Source organism: Rattus norvegicus, chromosome 16 (assembly GCF_036323735.1).
Source record: "Rattus norvegicus strain BN/NHsdMcwi chromosome 16, GRCr8, whole genome shotgun sequence".
Classification (NCBI taxonomy): Eukaryota; Metazoa; Chordata; class Mammalia; order Rodentia; family Muridae; genus Rattus; species Rattus norvegicus.
The window spans coordinates 16,194,516-16,219,635 of record NC_086034.1 but is presented as its reverse complement, the minus strand read 5'-3'; the positions used below and the strand labels follow the sequence as shown (position 1 = coordinate 16,219,635).

General features: G+C 38.7%; 1 pseudogene; it reads left to right on the top strand.

The window, feature by feature from the left end:
- The first annotated feature begins 3,471 nt into the window (after window positions 1-3,471).
- Cap1-ps1 (cyclase associated actin cytoskeleton regulatory protein 1, pseudogene 1) lies at window positions 3,472-19,251 on the top strand (annotated as a pseudogene).
- The last annotated feature ends 5,869 nt before the right edge of the window (window positions 19,252-25,120 follow it).

The following is a 25,120-nucleotide window of genomic DNA, read 5'->3' as shown; positions in this document are numbered from 1 at the left end:
TTTGTGTGTATGTGTATGTGCCTGTAGTATGCATGCATGTGTACACGCAGGTACACATGTGTGAGTGTACACATTCATATCACTTGTGCTAGATTTTTGAGGCATATGGAGGTAAGAGACAAGTATGATCTCAGCAGAATGGACTGTTGACTGCAAACAGTGATATACCAGGAAAGGAGTGTGTTCCAAATGAAAGGGGATACTTGGGGTTTATGTAGAAGATTTGGACAATGGAAAATTAATGAAGCTTCTGGGTGCTATTTGGCAGTCCACAATTTGGAAATGTTTGTCTAGACAAGACCATTTTATCATAGAAACTTCTTTGCCTCAGATATAATGATGCAGCTCATAGTGGGTGACTGACTTTAGTAATTGCAGTGAGTGGAAGGAGCTTATTCTAACAAGGTGTTCTCTTCTATTACTGTCTACTTCATTGATTGAGGCAGGATCTCTTGCTGAATCTGGAGCTCTCTCATTCTTGCTTGTCTAGCCAGGCAGCTTGCTTCAGGGATGCTGTTTGGACGTTGGGATTTATAGGTGGCTACCATTCATGCCTATCTGGTTTTTACTATACTGGTGAGGATTTGTACATGGGCCTTCTCACTTTAGCAGCAAGCACTTTACCACTGAGTCATTTCCTCAGGCCTGTTTCTGTTACTATTACCTCTACTTGTATTCCTGCAAAACTAGGATGCTGAATTTCTGTGGCATATACATTACCCCTGTCAACAGATCTTATGTTGATTCTCTCCACTTGACAATTACAATGAGTAATTAATCTATACTGAGGGTTATGTAAAGGGAGAACTGTTGATCGTGAAAGCTAGTATAACTTTGTTCCAACATCTTAGTCGATGAGTCGGATGCTTGTGGTTGTTGCGATTTATACAAGTTTTATGTACTGTACCGATAGAACTCTTATACTCTGAGGCATTAGCTTGACAAGGTCTATGGATTGGGAGACACAATCTGTTGTTCTGTAGGCCAGACTAGACAGAAAGCCTTTGCTCCAAGCCTCAATGTGAAAGAAACTTTTAAAGTATCTTCTAATAATCTCTGAATTATAGCAGTAACCCACTTCCTTATAATTTCTTTCTGCCTTGTTCTTCATCAGATCTTGAATTAAATACACAGTTATAGTATATACTAAGGAAAAAGATAGGGAAAGTGATAGGATGTCAATTAATCACAAGATTGGCCAAAAAGAATCTCTCTCCCTCTCCCTCTCCCTCTCTCTCTTTCTCCTCCTACCCCTCTTCCTTCATTTATTCTCAACAAGGAAATTTCTTTGGTTTGAATTTTTCTGTAGAGAGCTAAAGATAGACAGTGAACTTGCAAGACAATATTCTAAGATTTATAGGTAGTCTAATTAGCAGTTCCTGCCAACCTCATTCCAATAGTCCCAGAAAGTATTTTGATCATCTTGAGAAACCCTGATCCAAACCTAGGAAAGTATTTCCAAGTGTCTCATTCATACAAGCAAATGATGATTGTTTTTAAGTCCTTAATTATGTGGGATGGTAACTGATATACAGAATCAACATAGCAAGTGTTTTAGATATTTTGCCTACTCTATTTGATATAGAATTCATGTGTATATTACCTCTGGAATTATAAAATACCATTAAATATTGTTGTTTTCTTTTTATCAGGGGAGCAGAACTTTTCTTCCTTCTGAAGGGCTATCTCAAGATACTTAGAGCATTGGACCAAATAGCGTTTCATTGTGCTGAGAAGTCCTTCTGACTGTTAGAAAACTATTTTTTATGCTCAACAGTATGCGTTCTATCAAAACATCATCAAAACTATAACTTCCTGGTCTGCAGGCCCTGGCTATCTGTTGTCATTAACATGGAGAAATACAGCATTATGCACACTTGAGACATGACTGAACTATGAATTTCTTATAGCCTAAGCAGTGGCAACATTTTTACCATGTGAATGTTTATTAAGATAGAAAGAAGAACCTTGTTAGTTAGACCAGTAGCTGGACTTCTTTTGCTGTGATAAAATGTCCTAACAAAAGCAACTAAAAAAAGCAGGGATTTTTAAAATGCTTTGGTCCCCTCCTCCTTTTATTGAAAATAGTTATTTTAATTTAGTATATCCTGATTACAGTTTTCCTACTTCTCTCTACTCCTCCCAGTTCCTCTTCACCTCCTCAAGCAACTGGATCCAGCTACTTTCTGTTTCAATTTAGAAAACGAACAGGCTTCTATGGGGGTAATAATAAAATAAAATATAAGCTAAAACAAAACTGACATATCAGGACATGACAAAAGAAACAGAAGGAGAAGATGCTATGAGAAGAAACAGGGATGCAGAAGGTTCCTTTGTTCACACACTTATGATCCTAGAAAAACTCTATATGGAAGTCATAGTATATACAGAAAGGGGATCATTCTCATAGAAGTAGGGGGATGGGAATGGCATAGAGGGGTTGGTTATAGATGGGAAACTGGGAAAGGGGATAACATTTAAAATGTAAATAAAAAATCCAATAAAAAATACAGGTTTAAAAAATAAAATGCCTTCATGTATGTATAAATTTAAGGAAGCTTCTACTTTATGGCAGTCTGACTCTTTTTAATTTTTTTTTTACTTGCCCTGGCTTTCTTTGGTACACGATACGGATTAACACAGAGATTATGTTTCTGGTTTTCTCCACTGCACCTCATGCACAATTGCTGGTACCAAGCATCCCCCCAGAGGCTGTGTGCTCGATTGAAGAGGAACAACTTTCCCTAAATAGAGAACAGGTCTTCAGTAAGGCAGAGTATGTGAGAAACTGCACTCCTTCCTAGAACCTTCAAAGGAGCTCTCACGGTTTTGTTTCTCTATGTTTACAGTTCAAGATATAGTTAAATTTGGAAAGTGAAAGCAGCATGGGCTTGGAGACACTCCTCAAATCACATCCACAAGCAAGAACTAGAGAGAAATGAACAAATGTCTTCAGATCCCCTTCTCCTTTTTATTTGGTTCTGGGCATAACAGTCCAGGGAATGGTGCCACTCCCTATGGGTGAGTCTTCTCATCTCAAGTAACATAATTGAGGTAATGGTGTGCCCTGGAGGGCCACCCCTCAGAGGGTTCTATGTTTTGTCATGTTGATGACACTAGCCATCACAAACAGATCCTACATTTAGATGGTGAGCCATGAGGGTTACTCCAATATGCCTAAACAGAAGAGTGGCTGCAATTGTTTTCTTAAGTAAGGTTAAGATAAACTATTTGATAAACTATTTTCTATTTCCAACACTCACACCTCATTTGTCTTAAAATATAGACATATGTGAGAATTAGTAATAATCACATTGCTCTGACAAAATGTGTGACCAAGCATCTTAAGGTGGGAGGAGTTTATCAAGACAGGCATACAGTTCCAGATGATACACTCCACCTTAGCCGAGACTGACAGCAGAGAAAACTGTACTGGGCCATGTAGTATCCATAAGTTGAAAACTGAAAGCCATGGATGTTGATGCTCAGGTAACATTCTCACATTTCATCCAGTCTAGGAAACCAGCTCCTGGAGTAATAGCACCCACATTTAGGTTGGGTCTTCTCACCTTAATTAATCTAATCTAGATAATCCCTCAGAGGCATGGCCAGAGATTTGTTTCTATGTTCATTTGATCAAGCTGATTTCATCAGGTTGGCCAGCAAGATTAAGCAATAGACATTTATCAAGATATACACGTGCTACTAGAAACAGCATGTTCCAGCTAGCCTGTTGAATGGATGTTTAGGTTTATCCTAATAGGAAAATATAGAAAGTTAAAATATCTGGTATCTCCATTTTATAAATATTTTCTACCAGAAAAACAGCTACAAATTCAGAAGTATTTTTCATTTATAGAAATACTTAAACATAAAGTGATACCTATAAAACAACACATAACTCAAGCATCGAGAATTAATTAACATCATTATGGGGTTCTCAGGTGGTAGAAGAGTATATCATCTCTGAAACAATTTTTTCCACATAATGCAGTTTTTAAATCCACAGTGATATGGTATTTCACTAAAAGAATTATCATATTTAATTTGGAATTGTCATTTATTGATACATAAAATTCTTAGTATATATTCAATATGAAATCCATCTTGTAAAAATAGCATTGAATTTAATATTGAATTGAAATTTAACTAAGTCCATAAAGGCAGCATCTACTGTGATTTCTCCTGAGAGATGATCTGAACCCGGCATAGAGAGAACTAGTGATGCATTTGAAACAGTGCACAAATGTGTGGCTGGGAAGCAAAGAACACATCACCATATACTGTTTTGTACAACAACGCTTCTCTCATCACTGTCTCTGCACATTTCTAGCTATAGTTTAGTCTTTGCTACTTCGGTACTTAAATATTGTAGTTAATTTAATTTACTTGCATATAAAATTCAAAACTTTTTTATACTGTTGGCTTAGATAATATCCAAAGACTTGGACTCAATGAGTTTCCCAAGAAGTCCCCTGAAAAATATTTTCACATACACAACTTCCTCCTCATCCATAAGCAAAAGAGTTCTGCATTTTTAAAATTCTGTTCATAGTAAGTAGCATAACATACCAAGTTTCTTAACAACATTAGTGGTTAAGCATCTGGACAGTCTATTAATATCTACTAACATTTTAGAAAAGTCAGATAGAATCATATGAGAAAAGATTCATGAACTTGTATGTCATATATGTTCTGCTTTTATGTTAGGAAATGAAAAGAATCATTGAAGTTGCAGGCCATAAAAGCGATATCCAATGCAGCTTATTGGCTATGCTGTACTTATTATACTTATGTATGCTTATTGACTGATACTGAAACAAATTTTCAATTTTCATCACTCTATTTACCATTCACTAATTAATCACTTGATGTTTTATTCGTTTACAAAGTATCTTACATGTAGTCACAGAGGTTCATAGAAATTGCCTTTAAAGAAGTGGAACAATGGATTTCTGGGAGATCAAGTGGAGGAGACAGTTGGGTACCAGAAGGGATCAACTGCTGAGTTACTTGGTGATTTTATATCTTCTTAAATGTTCCTTAGCCTAAAACGAGGGGGCACTGTAGTCTACTTGATCTTTAAAATACTTCCATTTAGGATATATACACAGCTTGCACAACAGCTTGAAAGTATCTTTTCCTTAGAGGCCAGGTGGTTGCCGCCACTGCATATGCTTGCCCAAAGCCTAAGTCTGGATCTCCCATGAAACACTGAGAAGAGGAAAGAGAGGCAGATGGCCCTGAGCATTGCTGTGATTCAGATCATGTTTCCAATGCAAAACGTGTTGGTAGGAAGGTCAAGGCACAGGAGGAAACTGAGGGCGAAATGAGAAACTGAGACTCACAGAGCTCAAAGTCTTGCTTCCTTCACCTTGAGAGGTAACATAAGGTCTTCTCTGAAACAGTAGTTCCCCAATCATTCACACCTTGTTGAATCCAGGATGCCATGCAACCCGGCACCCACCAGTCTGAAGCCTTCTGTGCTGCCCCACACAGAATCTTAACTTCCCACTCACAGCTGTTCTCCCATCATGCCTCTCAGTCTTCAGCAACATATTATGTGCCCAAGGTATGGCCTTAGATGAAAGATTTTTCAGAATGCAGCCTTCCTTACAATCATCTGTCAAGTCCGTGAAATATTCTGAGGTGTAACCCCAATATACTAACAGCCTGCTCTGCTGTTTTTGAAGTGGTGTCCTAAAGGATAAATATTTGATATTCGGAGAAGACTGAGATAGCCAGACCTTGAACTGTACAACAAACAAACAAACAAGCAAAACAAAATAAAAAACAATGACCAATACCCCCCCAAAAAAACCCTCTTATCTACTTCCCATGTGTTCTTAGGCCACACAAGAAGGTTCTGAGCTTAACACCATGTTTGTGACACCACTATGATTCCTTTTCTTCAGCAGAAAAATGATCCTGCTATTTTTAAACTATTCCATTTTTACAGTGCGACACACATCCCACAGCTTTAAAAAAGTCTGCTGTATGTGCTGTCTTATATGCATGTCTATATATAATTATACATATGTTTAGATAATTCAATCCTCCTTGAACACTATATTAATGGTTTAGATATATAGAATGTTTCTATTTATATGAAATAATATCTGTGTTCCCATTTGCCAGATACCATGCATGAGAAATTTAAATTATATTATATAGATGCTAAATACCTTTATCTATTTATAGTATACACAAATGTATACATACATTTAATATTTAACAGTTATTTATTTAATATGCATTATCATTCACTTTCAGGTTGGTAGGTCTATTATAAATACAAGAAGGAAAAAGCAATTATGGAAAGAAAATACATGGCAGCAACTTGCCAGAGACTTTAAAGACTTGTCTCATTGACCCAGTATTAACTCTATCAAAGCTATTGTATTAACTCTAACATTGTATTAACTCTAACAAGGCTATTCTGACAGCAGTGAAAAGTAGGTATAATAGCCCATCACGTCTTTCATAGAAGATGACCACATTATCATCAGCAGAGAGATAAACATGACATTAATCTTCTCTGGGAGCTTACATATGACTTTGCTTAAAATGGTCTTTTTGTCTGATTTTTAAGATAAGCATGCCTGTGTGTGGGATAGTATTCTAGGAGTTAAAAGCCAAATTACAAAATTGACAAAAAATTATTACATATATAAAATCACACTATCGTTAGAAAATTAAGACATTAAGGAAAGGGTAAATCAGACAGGAAATGATTCCCTTTGTTGAGGGTAGAAGTGAGACTGGCAAAGTACTGATGGAGAAGAGACTCAAAACACTTCCAAGGGTCTAGAAGTTGTTTGGTTTCCTGAAGTATGAAGTGGTCAGAAGATGGGGGATGAGAAATCTGACAGGTTGAGAAAAACCGTTTTGTTGTTGTTTCTTAATTTAAACTTAAACCAATACTAAGTTTTTGAAAGACAAAGAATTGGTCAAAGCAGTGATGCACATACAAGGCTGTGGCTTCTGTGCTGGACTGAATCTCATCACCAGGCGAATGGATATTGTCAGTCACGTAGCTTTCCAAATAGATACTACTCAACAATAACATGGACCAATGTGGATGAATCTTACAATAATTATATTGAATAAAAGGAGCTATATATGTAAAGTTGCAGATTGTATGATTCCATTCAACTCAATCTGAACGAGAAAGTAATGCTTTCCTTTCAAGTACTTAGAAGTAGTATAATATACAGAATGGACTTTTGGTTTACCATTCAATCAATGCTGTTAAGCACTGATAATCTTCCAGGTAATCTACTGTCCTCAGCCAAGTGAAAAATGTCAATGAAACCTCTGAACCTGTTTAAAAAATGATAAGTCCTGAAGCAGATGGTAATCTGAGACTCAAGAGTTGAAAAAGAACAAGGCAAGTGAAATGAATGGGAGGATCACTGCAGAACAGACTACATATGCTATAGCTGTGAGACTGCGTACTCCATAGCTGTGAGACTGCATACTCCATAGCTGTGAGACTACATATGCTATAGCTGTGAGACTGCATACTCCAGAGCTGTGAGACTGCATACTCCAGAGCTGTGAGACTGCGTACTCCATAGCTGTGAGACTACATACTCCAGAGCTGTGAGACTGCATACTCCATAGCTGTGAGACTACATACTCGAGAGCTGTGAGACTGCGTACTCCATAGCTGTGAGACTGTGTACTCCATAGCTGCGAGACTGCATACTCCATAGCTGCGAGACTACATACTTCATAGCCGTGAGACTGCATACTCCATAGCTATGAGACTGCATACTCCATAGCTGTGAGACTGCATACTCCAGAGCTGTGAGACTACATACTTCATAGCCGTGAGACTGCATACTCCATAGCTGTGAGACTGCATACTCCATAGTTGTGAGACTACATACTCCATAGTTGTGAGACTACATACTCCATAGCTGTGAGACTACATACTCCATAGCTATGAGACTGCATACTCCATAGTTGTGAGACTGCATACTCCATAGTTGTGAGACTGTGTACTCCATAGCTGTGAGACTGCATACTCCATAGCTGTGAGACTGCATACTCCATAGCTGTGAGACTGCATACTCCAGAGCTGTGAGACTACATACTTCATAGCCGTGAGACTGCATACTCCATAGCTATGAGACTGCATACTCCATAGTTGTGAGACTGCATACTCCATAGTTGTGAGACTGCATACTCCATAGTTGTGAGACTGCATACTCCATAGCTATGAGACTACATACTCCATAGCTATGAGACTACATACTCCATAGCTGTGAGACTGCATACTCCATAGCTCTGAGACTGCATACTCCATAGCTATGAGACTACATACTCCATAGCTGTGAGACTGCATACTCCATAGCTCTGAGACTGCATACTCCATAGCTATGAGACTACATACTCCATAGCTGTGAGACTGCATACTCCATAGCTGTGAGACTGCGTACTTCATATCTGTGAGGCTGCATACTCTGTAGCTGTGAGTGTGTAACAATGAGTCTAATGGATGAAGTAATACCCTGAAAATTTGGTCAGAGATATTGTTTGGAGAGGGACTTGGTCAAGGTCATTGTTGGGAGGGTTAAGTCTTATTTTCACTTTCATCTTAAATCAGATCCAAGTGGAAGAAGTTTCCTCCTTTGATCTATAGTATGATAAATTTCTGACAATTTATGAGTAAAATCTGGATACAAAGAAGGCACACTCTCAGTTATTTGCACATGCAATAATGGTAATAGCAAAAGTAATAATGCTAGAAATGGAGAGCTGCATACATTTAAATGTATGCAACATATTAAAATATATTCAAAAGGAGAGTTCGTTTCCTGATAGAGGGAAAAAAAGATGTTCAGTGAGAAAATTCAGGATAATGCAATTTAGTATTTGTGGATGTGAAGACAACTGCATAATCAAATGCATTTAGAGTTACCTAGGTGACATACACTGTATGTCTCTGAGGGTGTTTCCAGAGCACTAAGGAAAGACTCATCCTGAATTTGTGAGGTTCTCTCATAGAGTAGAATTCCACAGTGAAGAGAAAGAATAAAAGAGGAAGCCAATGGGGACTAACCATCATCTCTCTCTCTGCTTGTACACTCACCCTGCCTGGAGATGCAATGTGGCCGTCTTGTCTGTGTTCTGTCTACTGCATCTTCCCTGCCTTTAGGAACATTAAACCAATATACACTTTCTTCCTCAAGTTGCTTTAATCAATTAGTGAGAAGACAAGTAGCTAAGACAGCAGTCATGTGACCAACAGCTTTATTACATTTGTTGGCTGCTCAGTTGTTCCCGTCACCTTTCCTACTTGTAGAAATTATTGAGGTTCATTCATAAAATTTCAGTTCTCCTCATCCAAGAAGAGGATTGCTTCTGCCTTCTGCCTTCTGCCTTCTACATCTTTATTTGTGTGATTTATGTTGGTAAGTTTGTGGAAGCAGAGGTGATGTGTACTACTTCAAGGTATGAGCTTTAAGAGTCTATTCACTATTTATCACACCTTTATAATTCTGTTTCAGTTGTCATGTACACAGATGGAAAACTCCATTGTTCTAAATTCCAGAATGTCTCCAATGCACTTAAGACTTTTTATTCTACTACTGAGATAAGTTCTCTTCATGTTTGATACTGTATTCATCCTCATGATATTGATAATCTATTCACCCTCTATTCTATGCCTAGTAAACGGAATCAACACAGATGTCTATCAATTGATGACTGCATAATGTAACTATGGTATCTCTCTCTCTCTCTCTCTCTCTCTCTATATATATATATATATATATATATATATATATATATATACATATGTATACATACATATATATACACACACAATGGAATTTTCTTCATCTATATAGAGAAATAAAACTGTGAAATTGGTAATTAAAGGGTAAAACTGGAAAATATACCCTGAGTGAGGTGACCCATGCACACAAAACAAATGTTGCATGTTCTCATTAAAACATGACTCCTAGTTAAGATTCTCTAATTTTGTGTATTTCACCTTGAGTTCCTTTGGAGGCCAGAAGCCTAGAAAGAGGATGTTAAAAGGGGGATGGATGCCTTAAAAGAGTGGTACTATTCCCTGGAATGTTCCCATAGCCTCTAAACATCCTATTCTGCAGATACTTGCTCATGCACAGTGACTAGGAAATGCAATCAAGCAAAAATGGATAATGAAAATGTGTTACACATATAGAGTGAAATACTGTACAACTGCAAAGAAAACAAAATCATGAACTTTGCTAGTGAATTGATGGAACTAGAATAATCATATTGAGTGAGGCGACCATATTCTCTCTACAGGGGCCTTTTAGCTCCAAATGTTCAGATGAAAGTACATATCCTGGAGCACCTGCAGAACTAGGGAAGTAACAAGGAACCATTGCCAGGATAAAGGGATGGGAAAGCAATAGAGAGGGGAATAGAAGGTATGAGATTTGACCTGAAAAAATATGAAAAACTGGGGGGGTGTAATAAAGGAGGGGGAGAAGATAAATACAAAGGAGAGAGGAGAATAAAATAATAGTAAGGTGTTGGCAAAAGTCAAAGAAATTATACTATTAACTATGTACTTCAAGTAAACCCATAATTCACACAAGTACATTTGCAAATATACACATGTGGCTTATATTAATTTTTGTCATCTGGACTGACAATGCTTTCTCTAATAGGCAAAGCCATCTAACAAAAATCCAACAAGAAGCCCTCTGAGTTGTTAAGGTTATCCAAACGACTGCCAAAACATTACAGGATATTGCTATTGTCCTTACCTTTCCTCATGCCAAAAGAAAAGGCAAGTCCCTATTATTGAAGACTTCATACACTTCAGAATCAGGGCTCAGAGACCCAGGCAGAAAGTAGCCTGAAAGCTTCCTTTCTGATGACAGGCTTTCATTGTACTGTAAGGGGATTGTAAGTTTCCAAAGGAGAGAAACCACCAACAGTCCTCCATACCTGTGTCACCTATAAACTGCAACACTACCTAGCATGGCATGGTAATGCTAAGGGTCTAGTAGTAGCTCTCATACTCTGGTAACAACCAATAACTCTTTACTTGGACTTAATACCTGCTTAAAAAGTGGGAAATCATGCCTAGTACCAGAAGCCTAGCCAACTACCCAGTGCTCGAGAAGTCATGAATCTTGTCGGAGGACCTACAATGGATAATTTATTAAAGCAGCATGACCTCTAATTGCATTTTAAATATTAGTTCTAATACTCACAAATAAATGTACTCTTCTTATCAAAGAAACTTTCCTCTGCAACAGACAGAGATCATTACAGGAAATCATAGTCAGTCAAAATGCAGAATATGAAGTCTAAATCCAATGCATACATCTACAAAAACAAACAAACAAACAAACAAACAAACAAACAAACAAACAAACAAAAACCCTGAACCTAAAGCTAAGGGATCAAGGCACAGGAAGGGGCATAACGATTGTCAGATCCAGAGGATCGAGGAGTTTGTTATGACATTGTGTCTCACAGTAGTGCCAGAAGCTACAGTCCGAGAGTATTACCAATAATGTAACTGTCTATACATGAGCTGATCAAGGACAGCAGCAATAGACAAACTAAAGTGGACAGAAGAAAAGTCTAGCTAATGAACTATAGACAACTTAAAAATGCTTACAGTTAGAGAAATAGTCTTCCACAGGGAATTTATAGGTTATGAAATAAAAACTTCCTGTGCCTGGTTTGGGATAATTACTTAAATGATAGCTATGAAAAATCCAGATCTCAAGCAACACATATTCTTACTGTTTCTCTTGGTTGCTCACCAGAACTAGACAATAAGACCCTGTTTTTTAAGATATCACACAATTTCTTTGCATGATATAAAGCAAGCAGAAACTGAGATGGAACCTTCCCCATTTCTACCTAGCATTCATAGAACTGGAAGTTCCTATGCATGACACCAGAGGAAAAAATTACCTCATTGTAAACCTAATAAACTCCAATACCAACTTGCCAGGTCGAATGTGCCCACTTACGTAATAGTGGCATGGTATTTATGGAGCCCACCAACCCTGTGATAACTGGGTTTGAGGCCTCATCTACACAAGTGAATCCTTACCTGATATAGCATATCCACTCAGATCCTCGTACAGTAAATCCACGGGTGGGAGAGTCATAGGCTGTGCTGTGAGGTGCTTAAATTTTTAAGCTAAATTAAAATAATGTTGAACTATCTTCTAAACATATATGTTCAAACCAGTAGAGAATTAGCACTCTTAGCCTTAGTCAGCAAAGTATTTTTTAACGAGTAACAATGAATGAAAAGACTCATAGTTGAATACATTTCTAAGAATAAGTAACAGTTGAGTGTTTATACATAAATAAGACATTTATAATATCTGATCTGAGACTACAGAAACATTGTAATAGAAGCATGGAAAGAATGTAAGAACCAGAAAATAGATAAAAGGAGTGGGAAATATCATCTTCTGGGCAATACATAAACATTGCAATCATGAAGTCTCAATAACTAAAGATGACTGCAAAAGTCATCAATACAAGTAGGGACCAAAAGCAAAAATGGAGAATTAACAGAGGTGTTCCTGGCCTGCACTGCTGAAATATTTCCTAGGGACAGATTCGGGGAAAGATGGAGTAATTGCCTTTAATTGCCACTAGTGACTCCATCAAGTTATGGAGTCTAGTCTAGTAGGTACACAGATAGCACTGGTTAGCCTACATTGGTCATATAACAAAATAAAACATCATAAATCTGGGAAAGAGAATAAAAAAGGGTGGGAATCAAAGAGAATCAATGACATGATATTGGTAGAAAAAGATAGGAGAACCTGAGAGAGAGTAATTTTTTATACACATATATAAAATGTCAAAGAACTAACAATAAAAATGAGATGACCATGAATGGGGCAGGGCATTGGGAGGCTCCACTCTTCCTCTGGAGCTATCAACAGTTAATTGTTGCTGAAGGAGTGAGGATCATTTTCTTCAGTTACGCAGGCATTGGTTAGTGATCTATGTTCCCATTAAATATCGGTGGGTCATATAAAGAAGACATGAAGGTAGGCAGGGAACTTTTTGGGAAGAAGGAGTTCAGTGGGAGCGAGAAGGCATAAGAGAGGGTAATAAGAAGTGATGTAAGAAAGGGTAGTATGGGGTGATATGATCAAAATACATTATACACATGTATAACATTGTCAGCAATTTTTAAAAGTACTAATGGAAATACTGAAGAAACTACCCAATGTGCAAGATTAGAGTTTGATCACAAGACATAAAATTGGAATTTCAATGACAACACAATTATAAAGAAAATGCAGAGATAAAGAAAAAGGATGAAACCTAAAAATTTGAAAATTCTAGTAGATCAACCACAGGAGTGAACCAAATGAGTGGAGCTAGGTACATTATTCTGTAAGTAAGGGAAACAATCAACCAAAAACTAACAGAGGACAATGGACAATCAACCAAAAACTAACAGCAGGACAATGGATGGTGAGGAAGCCAGTGGAGGGAGGGGGTTTTGAGAGGAGTGGTAAGAGGTGAGGTATATTTAATCTGCAACAATAAGAGAACTTCCCTTTGGATTTGACAGAGTAACATCTAGTGTAAATGATATTGATGTGTTTTGATAACTTGTGACAGCCTATTGGTTAGGAAGAGATAAGAGGACTTCTGGAGGAAACACATGTGATGGAATCTTCTTTAAAATAGCTACATGACAAACACTGTGATTTGGTCTTTTCAGACTCAACAAATACATAGAACGTACCAGTAACATTAGCCAGTAACATGTTTCTATGTATTTATCACTGCACTTGGAGGTCATTTGGAACGATTTAATTCCTGGATAGGAATCAGAAGGTGTTTGCTGTTTCCAAACAGTACAAGTCCTTCTGGAGATGACATTGTCATAGCACTGGCCATAGAGTCATTTGCAGAAGTCTCTATTGTTGGAGCTTCTGGGAGTTTCACTATGTGTAGAAACGTAGTGATGCCTCCTAAATTCAAAGTCCTGTAGATTCTTTCCCTCTTTTATTGACAAATACAAAATTGCATAGAACCATATAAACTTGGGGGAGGTGGTTGGGGAATGTTATAAATAGCAGCTGGGCGGTAATTTCTTCTACTTGTTTTGCAACTACCAAAAGGAAAACCAAGCTTGTGTGTATCCGTTCATGTATAACATTTATTTTTGTATAGTATTGTTGTTGTATTCACTTACATAAGTTTTCCTTTGGTTATGGGACTGTTGAAAATAAACTGAGAACTAGTGAGGTGTCCACTGAAGGTTATTAAAGCAAACACATGAGGAAGAATTTGGGGCATCATATACTTAATTTTTTGGATGAAATATCATATCTAGGAGGTAATCACAGACATGTTTTGTTTGGAACATCAATTGTGTGATGATAGTAACAGATATTAAATGACGACTCATTTAATAATACAACAAAAAGAATAATACAAACATAAATGCATGAGACCCACACAAATCTAAGCTAGAGAAAAATCTCAGCATTTAGAGGGGAGGTGTGCAAGACTCCTCTCTATAGCTAGGGAACAATTGATAGCTTCTTGGAGAAAGAGCATCAGCTTTAAGGGTCTGGGCCTTGGCAGATTGACCTCCCTCCATACATTCAAGAATATTGGGGGTAGCAATAATTGCATGTGATGATTTACATTTACAAATAAGAAGACACGACATTGGGCTGGATCTTGGAGGAGTCAGGAAGGGAGTAAGTATAATATAATGTTCTCTCTATATATAATATATGTTCTCTCTATATAATATAATGTTCTTCCTGTATAATATATAATATAATATTTTCTACAAAATAAATGAGAGGAACTACTTTTAAAAATTGTAATATTTGGATGATGCTGGGGAGATGGGATGTCTCAATGATTATCAAACACTTATTGATCTTTCAGAGGGCCCGACCCTCTGAAAGACTCTCATGGCAAGAGAGTAGGGTGAGAGATATCGGTGGCACACAACTGTATGTAACTGCAGCTTCTGATTTGGCACCCTCTTTTGGCCATTTTGGACAAGTGTACACACGCGATATGCTTTCTCTGTTACACACATTAATAAGAATAAATCCTCAAAATAGCTTTATTTCCAAAATTCCTTTGCAGTTAAGCCTGTGTTATAATTCTTTAGAGCATGTGGGTATTATAATTCTTTGGAACAGGGTCTGGGGAAATTAAGTTATAAATCACATTTCTTATCATTTTATGTTTTAAATTGGTAGATTCTGAGAAATAAAGACCTTTAGTAGTGAATTATTTACTGAGTATTCAATTTTATCTCAATTTTTTTGTTGATGTATAGCGAAAGGTTAGAGAAAAATCACTATTAAAATGAGTATGTTCTTTGAAAGGTTGGACTCATGAATACCGAGCACCAAGCCAAGTTTATACCATCTGTTCTTATACCCGGAACAGAAACACTGCTATGTGGTCAGTTCTCTTAAAGGGAGAAAAGTCAGAAATAAATATAATTTCAATAATTCAGACTCTTGAAAGATTAGAGAAAACCCAATGGGGAGTTAGAATGAGCAGAGGTTTGTCCCAGCTGAAGAGTCACCCATAAGATGTAAGATTGCTGCAACCTGATAGGAAGTGGCTCAGCCGTCTGCCCCAGCAGGAAGTTCTCATTTCTCCATAAACCTATGTGATAAACAAATATGCTTTATGTGCTTTTTCAGTTCATATAGAATCTGTATGGCCTTGGGCTACTTGAAAATGCATCTAATAAAGTTTATTCTGTTTAATGGTTCTTAGGACATTGTACCCAGTCTTCTTCAGCCATAGACAAAGTTCGCAGTGAATGATGTAACGGCAATGTATAATATCTCTTTCAGGAATTGATTTAACCCCTGACTATAATTAGTTTTAAACACTAGAATGAACTATCTGCCATACATAATGTACTCATGTTGCTGAAAGCGTCAGGAAGAGAGCCACAATGAATTCAAGGTAGGTTGATGCCCAGGATAGGGTAGCCACACATGTAGCCAAGGTTTCACCCAGGGCCTTTCCTATAAATAGCATCATGGTTTCCATCTAAACTGATAGATTTAACAAAGTATTAGTTTCTGTCTTCTCATAGAATATAAAAGTTTCCTTCACAGGAGTCTTCAAAATTCTTTACGGAATGATTTTAGAGCCTTTGTGATTTCTAGTACTATTGAAAATTATGTTTCACTTTAATTTTCAGGTGAATGCTGCTACAGAATAAATAATTACTACAATGAATTTGTTTACATTCTATAGAACCTGTAATGATAACTACAACATGAGTTGCATCCTTGATCACCTTTTACTTGTTCCCGTCCAGTGTTGTTCAGTATTTGAATATTGTGTAACCATCACCACCATCTATCTTTAGGATCCTCTGTCCCCTCCCAGGAAACTTGTAATTATAAATCCAAGAAGTAGTTCCTTCCCAACCGCTCTGACCTGCTGACAACCACCATCCCACTTTTTATTTCCATCCGTTTGATTTGTCTAAGTGCCTCCTGTGAATAGACTCGTTCGTGTTTTTGTACTATGACTGCTGACTTACTTCACTTGGCATAATGTTTTCATGCTTTATAATACCGAAACCTGCCAGAATTTCCACTGTGCTAAAGGCTGATTAATATGCGAGTGTGAATATATATTCATAGACATTTCAACTGCTTCTATCATTTGACATAATTAGTCCTGCCGCGTCCCTGGTCAAGTTCTGTTTATGCCCCTGATTTTGATTCTTTTGGGTGTATACTCAGAGAGCCTGCTAAATTGCTTTGAACTGAAGCTCTGCTTCACTCGTGTTCATGCATAGTCACGTAACATGGTGGCTGTCTTCTTTCCCTTCCTTTCCCCAATATCTTATTCCATGTTCTCTCCTCTTTTCAACGTCTGCCATTTTTCACAGATAATATCATTATTTAATGATCACTATTATTATAGAAAATAAGATGTTCAGTTTTAACATATTTATTCATGCATACCATATTATGTGTGTGGAGATTAGAGGACAATTTATGGGATTGAGTTCTTTCATTCCATCAGGTGGGTCTTCAGGATTGAATTTAAGTTTTTTGGGTTGATGAAAAAATGGCATCTAATAGAAAGGTACTTTTAGGTAACTAAAGGTGCATTTTGCTCCTAAAAAGATGTAGCCATCTCTGCTCCTTTGGTCAATCTCTTTTTCAACGTACTCCTCAAGTGCTCCCCTCTCCTTATTTTTTCTTTTATGGATGTGTGACTGATTAGTAGGTTCCCATGCTGTAGTGGCTAGCCCCATGCTTATATGGACAGCAGTAATTAGACTTAGTGCGTTATTACAAGAAGAGGTTATGATATGGGCAGGTTGATGTGTAAGAAGGAGTTTAGGGATAGAATTGGGAAATGATGAGGAAATAGGATCACATTTCATATTATACTTCATATAAAGAGTATAGAAAAGAATTTTATTAAAAGTATAAATGACTTTGGTCAGACCCAAGTGTGCTTCACTCCATGATTTTCACGTTCAATGTTAATATTTTGAATGTTAAAAACAAAACAGAAGAGTCCTGAGGTGAGGGAGAACTGTTAAGCAGGTGGAACATTATGTCGTGCAAAATCTTGTAGACAGATTGAAGAGGGCGGTGGGCTGCCTGCAGGCAGTGTCACACACCTCTGACATGCACTGTGGATGAGGAGACAGTCCTTCAAAAGGAGTAATTCCATATGTGCAAGCATTTGACTCTCTGCTTGCCATTCCCATGGAGGAGTACTTGACGATGAGTAAGGAGATTTGGGGAGACACACAGAAACACGCGGAGATGGTCCGCACAGGCCTGAAGTTGGAGCGAGCTCTCCTGGTTACAGCTTCATGGTGCAAGCAGTCAGCTAGTAATCAACTTTCTGACCTGTTGGCTCCTGTCTCAGAGCAGATCCAAGACGTTCTCCTTCCTGGAGAAGGACCAAGGCAGCAAGATTTTCGATTCTGTGTCAGCTATCCGTGAAAGCATCCAGGCCCTGGGATGAGTCGCTCTGACTGAGAAACCTGGCCTCTTTGTGAAATAGATAAATGATGTGGTCATGTTTTACAAAAACCAAGTCCACAAAGAAGTACAGAGACATGGAATAGAAGCATGTGGGCTGGGTCAGAGACTTTCTTGAGCTTATGGATAGAACAACAGGCTCACATTAAGAAGTTCCATGCCACTGGCCTGGCCTGGAGCAAGATGGCACCTGTGGCAAAAGAACTGAGTGGATGGCCCTATGGACCTTTTGTGGGATCGGGCCCACCTCCTCCCACACCGGGCTCACTTCCTCCCCTAATCCCTATCAGTTCTGGCTCTGAGAACTCAGCTTCACACTCAGCACTGTTTGCACAGATTAAGGAGAGAAATCACACACGCCCTGAAACGTATCTGACGACATGAAAAGTCACAAGAACCCTGCCCCGAAAGCTCAGAGCGGTGCAGTTCAGAGTAGCCCGAAACTGTTCCCTGCACCTAAACCCCAAACTATACCTTCCCTCAAACCATCCACAAAGAAGGAGCCTGCTCTTTTGGAACTGGAAGCCAAAAAAAAAAAAATGGAGAATGGAAACCAGGAGCTGTTTCTAACCTAGTGATTGATGACACTGAGCTGAAGCAGGGGGCTCCTATGCAAAAGAGTGTCAATGGGACATTGCAAATCAAGGGCAAAACTAACTCCATTACACTAGATATCTGTAAGAAGTTTGGCCTGGTGTTTGATGACGTGGTGGTGGGCATTGTGGCGATAATAATAGGGATGTCAAAGTTTAGGTGATGGGGAAAGTGCCAGGGCTACCACACTTAACCTTGCTGAGCAAGAACTCCCTGGACTGTGACAGCATCACTGCCAAATCTTCTGAGATGAATAACTTCAATCTTACTGAAGGCGGTGATTTTAATGCATTCCCAGTCCCCAAGCATTCCAAGACCTTATGCAATGGTCAGAAGTTGGTCACCACAGTGACAGAAATCGCTGCCTAAGTGAATGCGTGTGTCCTGTGTCCTCTCCCTTCACACCAGGGGATGCTTCTTCATGGAAACGGTTCTTTTCTTGATTTCCCCTACCTTTTTGCTCTCAGACTGCTTCTCTACTCTGAGAAGCCCAGCTCTTGCCTTCACGGAATCTCAGTCGGAGGTGGGCAGGACAGCAGGTCAGCGGACCTTCACCGGAAGGTGCAGCTTCTGTTCACAGGGCAGCTGCAGAGCAGTTTGAGCTGATACAGCTGTGGTCCAGACAGAAGCGCCGGAGCTTTTAGTTTTGAGAGCCATTTTACCAACCAACAGTTCTTGGGGTTCAAAACATCCTGGAAACAAACATCAGAATGCATACTCATCTTCTAACAGTGAGCATGGGCCAGGGGATAGCAGGAGCCTGTGATTTCGTTAGATTCTAACCAACTTCGTTTTTTTAGTTGACAAGCAAGGTCAGGGTTGCATGGGACCAAAAGCTAAGAATTGCCACCCAGCATTCCAAGCTGACTTATTTCTTAAAGGCAGTTTTCATTCTGCGTTCCAACCTGGGTCAGTATCAAACTCAACATAGCCGTACAGTGCCAATAACCTTTTCTGATGGGGGGAAATGTCTCCATCCTCCCTTGGGGTGACTGCTCTGATTCCCACGGGGAACAACTGAAAAAAAATGAAATAAAACCGGGAAAAATAAAAGCAACAAATTATTCTAAAGAATCTAGTACGTATTTTCCCTGCCTGATAACTGTCATCACCCCCACTCATCCTCCTGCTTGTCATACTAGCAGCTTAGGGCTCCTTGCAGGAACCTGAAAAAGACCTCTACTGAAGGCTGTTGAGGTCTTGATTTAACACCAGAATACTGTACAGCATTACTACTGCAAATCCCAGTTCTCCTTTTAGGACACACTGACAAAAATATGCAACTTTTTATTTTTGGTGGGAAGAGAGGAAGAAAGATTGTCCTGTGACTTCTGCCCATTACCTGAGGCCTCTGGAAAGAAACCTTTATGTACTTTAAAGTTATTAAAAATAGAATAAAGTTAATACCAAGTGGAAAAAAACCGAGAAAATGTTTTTAGAATATTTAATGTCCTATGGTTTGATCACAGAATGCTGTTTTCTTTCTTTAATTTTGAAATGCTTCTATTTTTACACATTGAATGCTTTTGTAATTGCTTAAAGGACAAAATGTAGTCTTACATCTTGTAAAACTGAAAATTTACCAGTAGCAGAAATTATTTTCAAGTAGAGAGAAATAAAGTGGTCTGGAAACAGACAGATGTTATTGATCCCACCTAAAGGTGATGTATTTGATGTTCAAATGCATTTACCACTGTAGAAACAATCAAATGAAAACAATCAACCAAATAAAAATAAAGAAACAATTTCAAGTCTTCAAGAGTCTGCAGAGTCCAACAGACATAAAACCAAACTGCATTTGTCACGAAAACTGAAGAGGCAAGTTCTGGGGGTTTCACACTGCACTGTCTTCCTTGAGTTTCTGTCATAGCCTGCAACTTGCTGTTCTCAGTTAATACAAAAACATTTGCTTTAATTAGGTTACCTGATCAATGTCCAAATCTCATTTTTGTATGCAGAATTCGATTTTTACAGTTTTTCATCTAACCTTTCTTGCCTTTATTCATGGCCTCCCCATTATTATGTTGGCTCTGACTTCTGGTTTTATGTCCCACATTCGCTGTATTCTTGACTTGTTCCTAGACTCTAAGAAATTTGATTAAATTTTCTCTTATAGATTGTCATTTGTAGACACTGTTGGATCATTTTATTTTAACCCATTACTTTCTCATTTTAACTAATTTTATTGAATCAGTTTTTAATGAACAGTAGAAGTAGACATCTCATTGTGATTTAAACAATTGTTGTGAACTGAGATTCAGTAGAGAAAACCTTGGAGAAGGTGTGGTGTGCTGGGGGTGTTGAGATACCCATATTTGTTTCTCACCCTTCATCATCCTCTGTCATTGCTAATGTGTCATGATGTGTCTGAGAGAGGTGAGGGAGGAAGAGAAAAAGGGAGAAAGGGAGAGAAGGACAAGGAGAGAAAGAGGGAGAAGGAGATGGGGAGGGAGGGAGAGGGAGGAGGTGTATGAACTAGTCGTGTACCTTGTAAATCTGAATCTAAATTAAATTAGGATGAACACCTGAAGAGGGAAACACAATTGCTGGGTTTGTTTCTTTGTGTGAGTATTTATTCCTTTGTGAAAGTTGTAAGTTAGTAGCTGAAACTGTAGTGGTACATGCCAGGACCTGGGAAAGACAAACACATAAATTTAGTACTAACTATTGGATGCCCAGACATTATAGTAACGGTGTTTTCATACATAGGTGCTAAAGACTGGACTGCCACATGTTAGCATTATTTTTCTTGGAAGAGAAGGGCCAGATAAGTAGATAAGTGTTGGAAATTGGTTCTAGTGCTTTATCTTGATTTGGCCCCAAATCGGCAATCTGCATGTACAAATGCTGAATGCCCCTATCCCCAATTGGTTTTCGATTGACTGATAGAAGTCAAATGGCTGGGAGAGAGAGAGAGAGAGAGAGAGAGAGAGAGAGAGAGAGAGAGAGGCAGACCTAGGTTCCTGGGAGAAGAAACACAGGAAGGAGAAAGGGAGGATTTCCCTCAGAAGAAGGGGTAGGAACAGGAGGGAGTAATGGCTGAAATGTAGGTGTAAGAAGAATGTGGTCCCAGAAGGCACGCCCAGAAGCGTCTTGGGCAGCAGTGATAATGGAGTTGCCCAGAAAGAGCCAGGGCAACAAGATGAAATATAGATTTAAGAGGTGTTAAGTCAGGAATGCTGGAGGGAAGAATGTGTGGGCAGCAGGGGAGGTTTAGAAGAGTCCAGCCTTTGAGCTAGTTAAGAAATAACAAAATTAGCCGGTGTGTGTGTGTGTGTGTGTGTGTGTGTGTGTGTGTGTGTGTGTGTTTCATTTGCAAATCTGCAGATGCACACTACCCTTTGAGAGCCAAAGTAGTTTAACTAATTCACTGCTATAGACAGGGCCTAAGGCTAAGCCATGAACATTGAGCTGCCCTGATATCTGAGCAAAACCTTGAGCACAGCCATGATTGTCAGTGCTGTTGTACTTCAGTGTGGTACACAGTATTAGCAGCTCAAGGTTCTCAGGAACTATTTGACTCTGTCTGAAGTTTAGAAGACTGGCTCTAGTCACAAAGCCTTGGAACTGTCATGTCCACAGAAGGAGTCAGTTACCGAGATTGCAATTGGAGCATAAGAAACAGGAGAGATATCGTCTTAGTCCTGATGTTTCTAGAGAGGTCATGGATGTAAAGAAAAAGATTGCTGCCTTAATTATCAGATTCCACTTTCAAAGGCTCAAAACCCTACCAGGACAGATGAGAAAACAGAACTCTCAGAGATGGTAAGGGGTGGGAATGGGCCATCACATGTCTTGATGTCACATGTAAGATCTTCAGTTTGCCAAATAGGGGCAACATTCAGACAAAAATTATTCTTGCTCTTCAATTCAATTTAGCAAAATTCTTTGTGTTAAATTTTGTTAATGTTTCCTGTAGTGATGTGAGCATGAATCCAATGACTGAGATAGATTCATCTCAGGATGCTACAGATATTATAGAAAATTCTGGAGTTCTCAGCACCCAAATCCCGTGGGAGGGAGAGCTAAACCTACAGAGAGGCAGACACGCCTGGGAAACCAGAAAAGACTGCGCTCTGTACACATCTCTGACGCCAGAGGAAAACACCAAACGCCGTCTGGAACCCTGGTGCACGGAGGCTCCCGGAAAGGGCAGTGCAGATCTTCCTGGTTGCTGCTGCCACGGAGAGCTCGTAGGCAGCACCCCACAAGCAAACTTGAGCCTCGGGACCACAGGTAAGACAAACTTTTCTGCTGCAAGTGACCTGCCTGGTGAACACCAGACACAGGCCCACAGGAACCGCTGAAGACCTGTAGATAGGAAAAACTACACGCCCGAAAGCAGAAAACTCTGTCCCCATAACTGGCTGAAAGAAAACAGGAAAACAGGTCTACAGCACTCCTGACACACAGGCTTATAGGACAGTCTAGCCACTGTCAGAAATATCAGAACAAAGTAACACTAGAGATAATCTGATGGCGAGAGGCAAGCGCAGGAACCCAAGCAACAGAAACCAAGACTACATGGCATCATCGGAGCCCAATTGTCCCACCAAAGCAAACATGGAATATCCAAACACACCAGAAAAGCAAAACCTAGTTTCAAAATCATATTTGATCATGATGCTGGAGGACTTCAAGAAAGACGTGAAGAACTCCCTTAGAGAACAAGTAGAAGCCTACAGAGAGGAATCGCAAAAAATCCCTGAAAGAATTCCAGGAAATCATAAATAACAAGTAGAAGCCCATAGAGAGGAGTCACAAAAATCCCTGAAAGAATTCCAGGAAAACACAATCAAACAGTTGAAGGAATTAAAAATGGAAATAGAAGCAATCAAGAAAGAACACATGGAAACAACCCTGGATATAGAAAACCAAAAGAAGAGACAAGGAGCTGTAGATACGAGCTTCACAAACAGAATACAAGAGATGGAAGAGAGAATCTCAGGAGCAGAAGATTCCATAGAAATCATTGACTCAACTGTCAAAGATAATGTAAAGCGGAAAAAGCTACTGGTCCAAAACATACAGGAAATCCAGGGCTCAATGAGAAGATCAAACCTAAGGATAATAGGTATAGAAGAGAGTGAAGACTCCCAGCTCAAAGGACCAGTAAATATCTTCAAGAAAATCATAGAAGAAAACTTCCCTAACTTAAAAACAGAGATACCCATAGGCATACAAGAAGCCTAAAGAACTCCAAATAGATTGGACCAGAAAAGAAACACCTCCCATCATATAATAGTCAAAACACCAAATGCACAAAATAAAGAAAGAATATTAAAAGCAGTAAGGGAAAAAGATCAACTAACATATAAAGGCAGACCTATCAGAATTACACCAGACTTTTCGCCAGAAACTATGAAAGCCAGAAGATCCTGGACAGATGTCATACAGACCCTAAGAGAACACAAATGCCAGCCCAGGTTACTGTATCCTGCAAAACTCTCAATTAACATAGATGGAGAAACCAAGATATTCCATGACAAAACCAAATTTACACAATATCTTTCTACAAATCCAGCACTACAAAGGATAATAAATGGTAAAGCCAAATATAAGGAAGCAAGCAATACTCTAGAAGAAGCAAGAAACTAATAGTCTTGGCAACAAAACAAAGAGAAGAAAAGCACACAAACATAACCTCACGTCCAAATATGAATATAACAGGAAGCAATAATCACTATTCCTTAATATCTCTCAACATCAATGGCCTCAACTCCCCAATAAAAAGACATAGATTAACAAACTGGATACGCAACAAGGACCCTGCATTCTGCTGCCTACAGGAAACACACCTCAGAGACAAAGACAGACAGTACCTCAGAGTGAAAGCCTGGAAAACAACTTTCCAAGCAAATGGTCAGAAGAAGCAAGCTGGAGTAGCCATTCTAATATCAAATAAAATCAATTTTCAACTAAAAGTCATCAAAAAAAAGATAAGGAAGGACACTTCATATTCATCAAAGGAAAAATTCACCAAGATGAACTCTCAATCCTAAATATCTATGCCCCAAATACAAGGGCACCTACATACGTAAAAGAAACCTTACTAAAGCTCAAAACACACATTGCACCTCACACAATAATAGTAGGAGACTTCAACACCCCACTCTCATCAATGGACAGATCATGGAAACAGAAATTAAACAGAGACGTAGACAGACGAAGAGAAGTCATGAGCCAAATGGACTTAACAGATATTTATACAACATTCTATCCTAAAGCAAAAGGATATACCTTCTTCTCAGCTCCTCATGATACTTTCTCCAAAATTGACAATATAATTGGTCAAAAAACGGGCCTCAACAGGTACAGAAAGATAGAAATAATCCCATGTGTGCTATCGGACCACCACGGCCTAAAACTGGTCTTCAATAACACTAAGGGAAGAATGCCCATATACGTGGAAATTGAACAATGCTCTACTCAATGATAACCTGGTCAAGGAAGAAATAAAGAAAGAAATTAAAGACTTTTTAGAATTTAATGAAAAT